Here is a 9,233-nt window from a genome sequence, read left to right on the forward strand (position 1 = left end):
ATGCTAGAGGTTCCAAGAGAGAACTCTTATTATAAAGTAGCACACAATCCTTGGAAGAATGAGGCTTAGACATCATAAGACCATTACAAGTGGATTTATGTACAAAAAAGCCACCTTCTGGTGATAATCAATTGCTTCAAAAGTTGGTTTAGATGAAAAAAATATCCAATGTTGACTACTATAAATATTAAAAGGTTTCTATAGAAACATATAGTTTATTGGATTAAGATACCAAAGCCCTAATATCTAATAGTGGTACTACAATTCAATGTTGAAAACTTTTAAATTTTTTGTAAAGATATAAAAATCCCAAACCTCTATTCAACTTCTTGGTATCTTAAAGGCAATGATCAAGTGGAGGGCACTAATAAAACCCTATTGGATAAATTGAAAAAGAGACTATAAAAATCTAACAATATTAGGTTTAACATGTATCAACTATCCTATTAGTCTAAAAGACCACCTAAAATATACCAATTCAAGAAACAACCTATATGCTAGCCATTAGCATGAAAGTTTTGATACTAACGGAAATCGAAATCCCTACTCAAATGACTTTAAAAGCCAAAAGATAAGCTAATTAGTAAAACATATCTTGTCTCCTTGACCTCTTTGAAAAATGAAGAAAAATGAAATCCATTTGAAGATAGGTTACCAAAGTGAAATAACAAAAAACTACAATAAGAATGTGAAGGTAAGATTTCCATAAAGTGACTTGGTTCCTTGGGCCATCTTTGACAACATGTGAGATCTTAGACAATGGGAAGTTACATAATAAGAAAATCCCTATCAATTCACTAGAAATTAAGGAACTAAGAGTACATGCTCAACATAGATGTATTAGGGTATAGAGATGCCCTAATTCTAGGATGCCTATAAGATGAGAAAATATTTCCACTAAAGGACAAAACAAAACTCTACAACCATTTTTCTAAGATAATGAAGCTTTTTTCTTTTGAGAAAACTAAAATATTTTTTTCCTCACATTATGTATGGCATAAAGGTTAGATGAGTGTGCCTTATAACTTTAGATTGAAGGCTTCCTCAAAATAAATCCCCCTTATCCCAAGGCACAAGGTTTGGATAAGCCTACCCTATGGTTTTGCACTTTAAGCTTTCCTTAGTTGAAACCTCACTTGCCTTAAATTATCCTACAACACAAGGGTTTGGTAGGGCCTACCTCACAACTCTATAACTAAGGTTGATTGTAGGTGAGAATCTCTTTTGCTTTACATTCTCCTAAGGCTTGAGGGCTTGAATGAGTCTACTCATACTTTAAATTGGAAGTTTTCCCTAATTAGAACCCCTCTTGCCCCACATTATCTTAAAGCATGAAGGTTTGGACTAGTTATAGCCATGCCTTTGGATTGAAGACTTCTTGTAATTGAACCTTTCCTTATATTATCTTAATGAAAAAAAAACTGAATAAGTTTAACCCTTGGCTCCATATTGAGGACTTCTCCTAACTAGAAATTGTTGTTTTTATTATCTTAAAGCATAAATGTTTGGAAGGGTCGGTCTCATAGCCCTAGACTAAAGGCTTCCTTTAACAAGATTTTCCTATGCTTTAAATCACTCCAAGGTGTTTAAGCTTGGAAAACTCCATCCTATGACCATGAAATAGAGGCTTCCTTGAATTGAAGTCTCCCTTAAAAGAATTTTAAAAGAAAAAAAAATGTAGAAAGAGAAAGAAATAGCATAAAAACTATACAAAAAATATCATGGCATTCATTTACTATTTACAAAAATATTAAAAAAAAATCGAAATACAAGAACCATTAAGAATTTGGTGCAACCTTTAAGCCATCAACATTGTTCCTATCTATATGATTGTTCCCTAAGGTTTGAAAAATAGCATTAAAGTCAATGTTGTCTATCCTTTATCGACATCAACTTAAACCACAATGGATTAATTCTCTATTTTATAAATATGGTTCACCTACCATTGGAAGAAAGCAGTTTTTTTCTCCTTGATATTGGAAAATGCAACCTCTTGTTCTTCCAACATTCATTGGCTCTTGAACTTTTAACTTTGGAAAACACTTTTTATTTCTTCAACCTTACTATATAGGCAAGACAACTCATCATCTAATAAGAGGGCCTTGACTTTCTCCCTATTTGCCTTGCATAGTCATTATAACACATTTAGAATGACCCTTTATACTTTATTGTCTTCTCTACTTTTTCATAAATTTGAAACTGTAGGACCTCATGCGCTACCAACTCCCTACCCTAGCCTTATAGTGCATTCACCCAAGCACCCACGACAAACACAAGGGGAGTTGATGGACACAACCAACTCTTCGATCTGCCAACAATCTCCCCCTAGCGATACCCTTGGGGTTCGAACCAGTGCCTCAACTTTGATACCACTTGTAGGACCTTAGACGCTACCAACTCTCCTAAAAGCAATTGCTGTTAGGAAAGGTGCATACTCTAATCTTATATTGCATTCACCCAAATGCCCTTTGCGAACACATGGGGAGTTGATGGACACAATCAACTCTTCGATCTGCCAATAGAAACCTATCCACATTCAACATAGCTCGATACACAATCCTCGAGTTGAATCTCTCGATGAAAATCATTGCCTTTTTTTAGGAATGCCTTTCCAAAATGGTGTATATTGATTCCAAGTTTGCTAAATCAAAGTAGTAAGCATCGATGTCACTTATAGTTGTTGAAGCGTGATATCCTTACCTATAATAGTTGCCTTTATACACTATATATACCATCTAGCCAAGTAACATTATTTGGCAACTACAATACAACATGGGTACACTTTGAGAAAAGAAAAAAAAAATTCTAAAAAGGAAAAAAAAACAGCTAATAAGAAGAAGAACAAGAATCTTACTATATCATCTATGATACCAAACAGTTAGCCAACTAGTTTTTCCCTAATGCTCTAGTAAAACATTTGTATTAAGGAAATAATCCCAAATTCCAAAAGACCACCTTTTGTAGGAGTCTTTTTTGTGATTTAAAATGCTTTAAATCCTCTTTGATTGTCTTTTCATCCTTATCTTATAACTCAAAAAGAGGGAGATTTAGGACTAGGTATGAAGGAATGTTTGGGTACTTTATAATTGTTGGTGGGTGTGATCTTATTGGTTAAAATGAAGAATGACTTTTTGCTAAGTGATGAATTTACCTTTTGCTATCTTTCTAAAAACCATTTAAAGAAAATTTGAGATAATAAGAGGCTTTTGAACTCAAGAGAATACCACATGGTAGATGATGACCAAAACCAATTCCTAAATCTAAGGCCTCTAAATCGCCTTGAAAAGCATATGTTCTTTTAAGTAAGAGGTGCAAGAAAGGGATTTAATTAGGTGAATAATCTTTCTTAGTTGATAAAAAACAATTTGGGGAAAGGTACCATACTTGTAATTTGTAAGTTACTATCACATAGAAAAAAGAAGACATAGTATAAAATAAAACCAAAAATATGAGAAATAACAACAAAAAGATTTAGATAATAATACCTTGCCTATCAGTATATAAGGGACCCACTGTTGTTGGCTCATATGTTCAAAACAATTTCAACCTCTTAATAGGAGAAGATACATTTTTACCTTCCCAATCCTTATCAACATTTGGCAACTGAAAGACAATTTTTTTTCACCCTTGCATTGAGGGCTAAATATTAGTTTCTTAACTTATGAAGTTTTATTTAGATTGTTGGCTATAAATAGATAAAAAAGAAGAATAGAAGAAAAACCTTTTAAAATATTAAGAAGATAAGACTCTCAAGTAGACAAGAACAAAAATAGTGCAAGGTAGAAAATAGAAAAAGGAAAAGACAAGTTTTAATTACAACACCCTTGTTTTTTTTCAAAGAAAAAGAATAATTGAAGAAGGTACCACGAGGTAACTATTAGTGACAACAAAATTAAAAACTTTTATTGCATATAGAACTCCAAGCAATATAGAAAATGAGGAAATTGTGGACATGTAAGACCTCTCTTGCCATGTGGAACCTTATAAATTAAAGTGACAATTATAAGAAGCTTAATGACAAACTAGTAGATGTAGAGGATTAAATTCAAAAATCATAAAAAAAAAAAAAACATTTAATATTTACATGCCACCATTAGATGACTCCTATCTCCATCCTTACTTTAGTAAAGGTTTTTGGTGCTCAATAGCAAAGATACCCAAGAAACCATCCTACATTGAAAAATTACCAACCACATAATTAAGAAGTTTTATAAAAGCCTATGATTGCTAAAAAAATATGAGTAATTAGCCTTTTTTTGAGGATTTTTTTCAAGCTTCAATTTTGGAGTTAGGCAAAAAGATATATAAATCATAATGAACTAATTCAACTTAGCTTAATCATCTTCTATTAGATAGGAATAACTTTCTTAAATTAGATTGAGTTGAAGTTAAATAATTTTTTTAAAATAGTGAGAAAATAAATTATATCCTAGTTACTTGATATTTTCTAATTTTTAATGTGTTTATTAAGAATTTGTAGAAAATTGTTTAAATAGTTCATTTGTAGAAAAATGTGCTAATATCATCTACGTTTTTGGTTTTTCTTGCATGAAATCCAATAAATAAAGAAATAATGAGGAAAAATTCATGATGTACAAAGGCACCTACTTTCTTGACCATGGTAAGAACTTTCCTGACCATCATGGTTTGCTACCTCAGGGTCCTTTGGTCTTGTCTACCATACTCTTCTAATGCATTTATCCGTCTGAATAGGCTGGTTGGTAGGGATATGATATCCGTTTGGGCTTTCAGGTACATGTGTCTATGATCCTAAGTGTAATAGAAATGATAAAAATAAAAACTTTGCTCTCATAGGGTGTGTTAGAAATCATAATTGGGGTTTGATTGTTTCCAACCCATATCCTTTCATAGAAAAGATCTTAAAATTTGGCAATCTTCCACCTAATGGCCCATTTTTTGGTCCTTAGCACATGTGTAAAGTGGTTACACATCTTGAGAAAAGAGAGAAGAGAAGACTAGGTATGTAGAAAACTAATAGTTTGAAAAGTTAAGAATCTAATCCTAAAATTAATGGGGTTTATATAAACTCTTTTATGAGCTTAAGTGATTTTGATCCAACTTAGGCTTAGGTCACTTAATCTAACTCAATGGGTCATAATTAGTTAGTTAACCCTAATCAGCTCTAATTAATTAATTAGCCTAATAAAAAAGTCAAAATCAATTAATCATAAAATTTTGTGCAACCTTGCACTTTTACCAAAGTATTTTCCTATACATAAATGATTAATTATTTATAAATCCTTAAAACCTTTGTGCCAACAAAGAATATGAGTTCAAGTGGGGACTATTGGGAACCATATGAAAATATTGACTCCCTCATGATCTAATTATAAAGTTGAATCAACATTCCACTAAAAAGATTCAACTACACTCTAATATCCCATATCATCAAGATAAAAATTGATTAAATCTAATTTAATTAATTCCTTCGATCCATGATAATACCATTCACTGCATGTAAATTCCTCATGAACTAGTGTCCATAATGTAACGAGGTAGATGCTATTAATATCTCAAGATTACTTCTATAATCCTTAAGCCTCAAATTTCTATATTATGTGATCAACAAATATATTATAGCATATCAAAAGTATATGTCAAATTCCACTAAAGGAATTACTACAACACCACAAATTTTATGATCACCAATCCTTAGAATCACCCAAGGGACATAATGTCTTAAACCCATGTGATATCATGGTATCTATTTTGATAATACCCATTGTTACTCATCTTAATCAATAATGACCCAATCTATAGGTAATCTATGGCCACCTTAGAGTCTCATCTATAGGTCAAAGTCATTGAAGGCCTTAATACTAGCTCAATATTCTTTCAAAGTTGAGAGTATATGCACCATAGTAGCTTGGTGAAATTGTGACTATCCAATAGTCAATGTCATGATTCATCATAGGTTTTATCCAATATGTAACCATACACACTAATGCACTCACTATGGGAACTCAATGCCCAAGACTAGTATCTATTCAATTAGGAGATAGTACACTACAATCTTAGATGGATTGCCTAAATCCATAAATCATTTATAAACAACTCATCAACTTATAAGGAACCTATTACTTAGACCTTAAGTGCAATTTCTAATGCACCCAAATCATGAATGATACAAGTGAAGTAAGCTTGAATGCTTAAATAAATCTTAATGTAATTAATGGATAGAATAATAGAAACTCAAGTCTAACTTGTTACATCATTTCTTACTTTTAAGGGATCTATCCCAACAATTATGATGACCCTTAACTTCCTTACTTCACTTTCTACTTAACAAATTCTTGTAGTTGCCCTTGCTTCAAGAGGTTTTCCACCAACCTTTTCAAGTGTTGGTCATCATTAGTCCAATGCCTTTTCTTGGTAATGACTAAAGGCTTGGTACTTAGAAACTTTAGGGAGGGGAGTAAGTTTGACATATCCTTCTTCCACATTTGTTGCAAAATCTTTCTATAAAGCTTGGTGAGAAGAATTTATTCTATCTAATTATCTTTCATGTGTTTTCCTTTCTCTCAATGTTGCTTCCTAGAATGGCCATATCTCCACTCTCAATCCCTATCTCATCACCCATGCTTTGTGCCCTCTCTTCTTTTGGCATAAGGTTCTCCTCCTTTAATTGATTTACATGTCATCGTACTTTCGATGATAATGACCTTTGGTGCCATTACCCTTAGATCTTCTTCCAACATGATGTAGCTCCTAGCCTAAGTGAACATACTATCTAGAGATGTTGGTGACTTCTTGGTGAGTAAATGATAAAGTTCGAATGTAGAAAGGAGTTTATTCTTGAAAAGAACAATGGTTGTTGTTTTGCTACACTTGCCTACCTTTTTTATTTCTTAGGTTGGATTTTCAAATTTAATTTATCCAACATTCTATTCAAGTTTTTGCTATTTTGAAGAGGGTATCCATACCATTTTTCTTTTTGGTCTGGTGCATACAATTACAATGTCAGTAACACTCCTAAGCTCCAAGAGCAAAAAAATCTATTATGAAGATATATATGACATTAGTCCATAATTAAAAGGTAGCATATATTATAAGTCCACAATAATCTTAAATGCTACCTTTTAAGCTTTGGCAATTGATTGTGGACTCATAGGATAATGATGACCACAGGGTTCAAGCATTCGTAGGAAGTCTAAGGTGGTAAGATCCCACAAACAAATGGAGGAAAATAAGATTGAATTCAAAATTATTAGCAAATACAACTCTAATTCCACGTGCCACAAAGGAAAGTATTGAATTTTGATTCTACATGAATACTGGAATCATATAAAAGAGAGGTAATTTGACACTAAAGATGAACGTCTGTCCCCAAAGTCTCTACCCACCAATGTGATTTGACAATTGAATATTAAATGCAACAAAGAAAAGGAGATGCTCTTAGGCTAAAACAACTTTTATGTTTTTGCAATACCTTTGTGGTTGTGATGCCCAACAAATCTCATCTTTCACTCTTTTAAATGGACTTTTCTAAGCTTTTCTTTTGTAATTTGCTCTTAAATGCTTTTTAGAGTTTTCAAATTGCTCAAGTCCCCAAAAGAAAAGTACCCAAAAGTTATTTGGGAATCCATTTACTATATGGAGAAGGAATTCAGGGTGGCTTTATCGAGCCTAGGAATTACTTTTTTGTCATACATACTCAAGCTGTCTCTCCTCTCTTTTGACCCTTCCAGGATCACAAAGTACTGTACCATACCCCATATCTCTCCCCCCTCATTGGCATCTTATGTAAGCATAATGATGCCAATCCATTCTATATTCTTGTACGGACCATTCTTGGTTCAAAATTCAATGAAAAGGGTGAAAAAAGTTGTGTCTTGGGTGTTGGATTGAGCCTTTGGGACCTTTATTTTCCACAATGCTAAAGTGCAATTACAACCCCGGCATATTTACCCTTTGCTTTATATATATAGTTCTAAGAGCTTCATATAAAATTTCGTGATAATGCAATTTTGTATGATTGTGGAATCATGGCATATATGTTATTAAATGATGATTACAATCTCATCTTTTACCTTGTATACATGCACATGTTTATATTTATGTATATGCTTATTTCATACACTTTGTCAAAATAGCTTATAATTGAAAAATAATCCTAATAAAACAGACATACGAAAGCGTTATTTTATCTTATATAAAAGATTATTTTATGATTGATAAAAACTTCTAATATTAGTATTATTTTTAAAAAATTATAATTTTAGAGCAAGTAAATACTAAACCATTATTGTGAATAAGATGCCCTCATCTTCTATATAGATAAAGTGATAGAGTCATGGACACAAAACTCTTGTATTTCTACATGCAAATATTCCCTTTCCTTGTAGTTTTCTATGTGAAATTGTAATTAGCTTTCAAATGACTTCTTCTCCATTTGTCCAGTCTTATCAAACCAAAGACGGAAGTACCATTTTGTCAACCCAACTTTGGGCATCAAATTCACAAGAGCTAACCAAAAATGTAGACACCATCTTCAAGTCCCCTCTATCTGCACTACTAGCAAAATTTAGGGCTGAACCCCACATGGAAGCATGAAGATGCCCATGAAGATGTGGCCCACATGGGGGCTGGGACTAGAGATCTGAACCACATAGTAGCAGCAAGTGGGGTATGGGCAACCAACAAAGATGTCTACTAGAACAGACCCACATGGTGGTAAAGAGTGTGGAATGGGCTAAGACTAAGGGAGATTGTTATGATGGCAGTCTTAAGGTGAAAAAGGAGTAGAAATCAAAGATCACCTTTGATGGGTACCCCCCGAGAATATCTCCTCTCTCATGAAATGAAACCAACCAAAAAAAGAGAGAAAAGTGAAAGCTCCTAACTTATATTCTTTGTAACTCCCCACAAGCAAAGACCATTCACCAAAAATTCAACCCCAAAAAGATTCGATATGGGTTTGATTGACATTAGTTTTTCTTGTTACAGAATTTCTCAGTCATATTTTCACACTAACCCATCCCTGTTTTTCAAAGAATTTGGTGGAAAGGACGAAAGAGAGTGTGGACTATGGATGTAGCTGGAAACAAACTTCAGGAAAAAAATTATTTTTAATGGGGTTTTTCTCTGACCAAAAAGTGAAGCTTGATGAAAATAACTTCCACCAGATACTCTTTTGAAACAGTCCTATTTAGCTTTTCATAACAAATTTGTTCTACAGTCAATATTCTTAAGCAACTTGCATGATAAAGCAC

This window comes from Vitis riparia, chromosome 5, assembly GCF_004353265.1.
Source record: "Vitis riparia cultivar Riparia Gloire de Montpellier isolate 1030 chromosome 5, EGFV_Vit.rip_1.0, whole genome shotgun sequence".
In the NCBI taxonomy this organism is placed as follows: domain Eukaryota; kingdom Viridiplantae; phylum Streptophyta; class Magnoliopsida; order Vitales; family Vitaceae; genus Vitis; species Vitis riparia.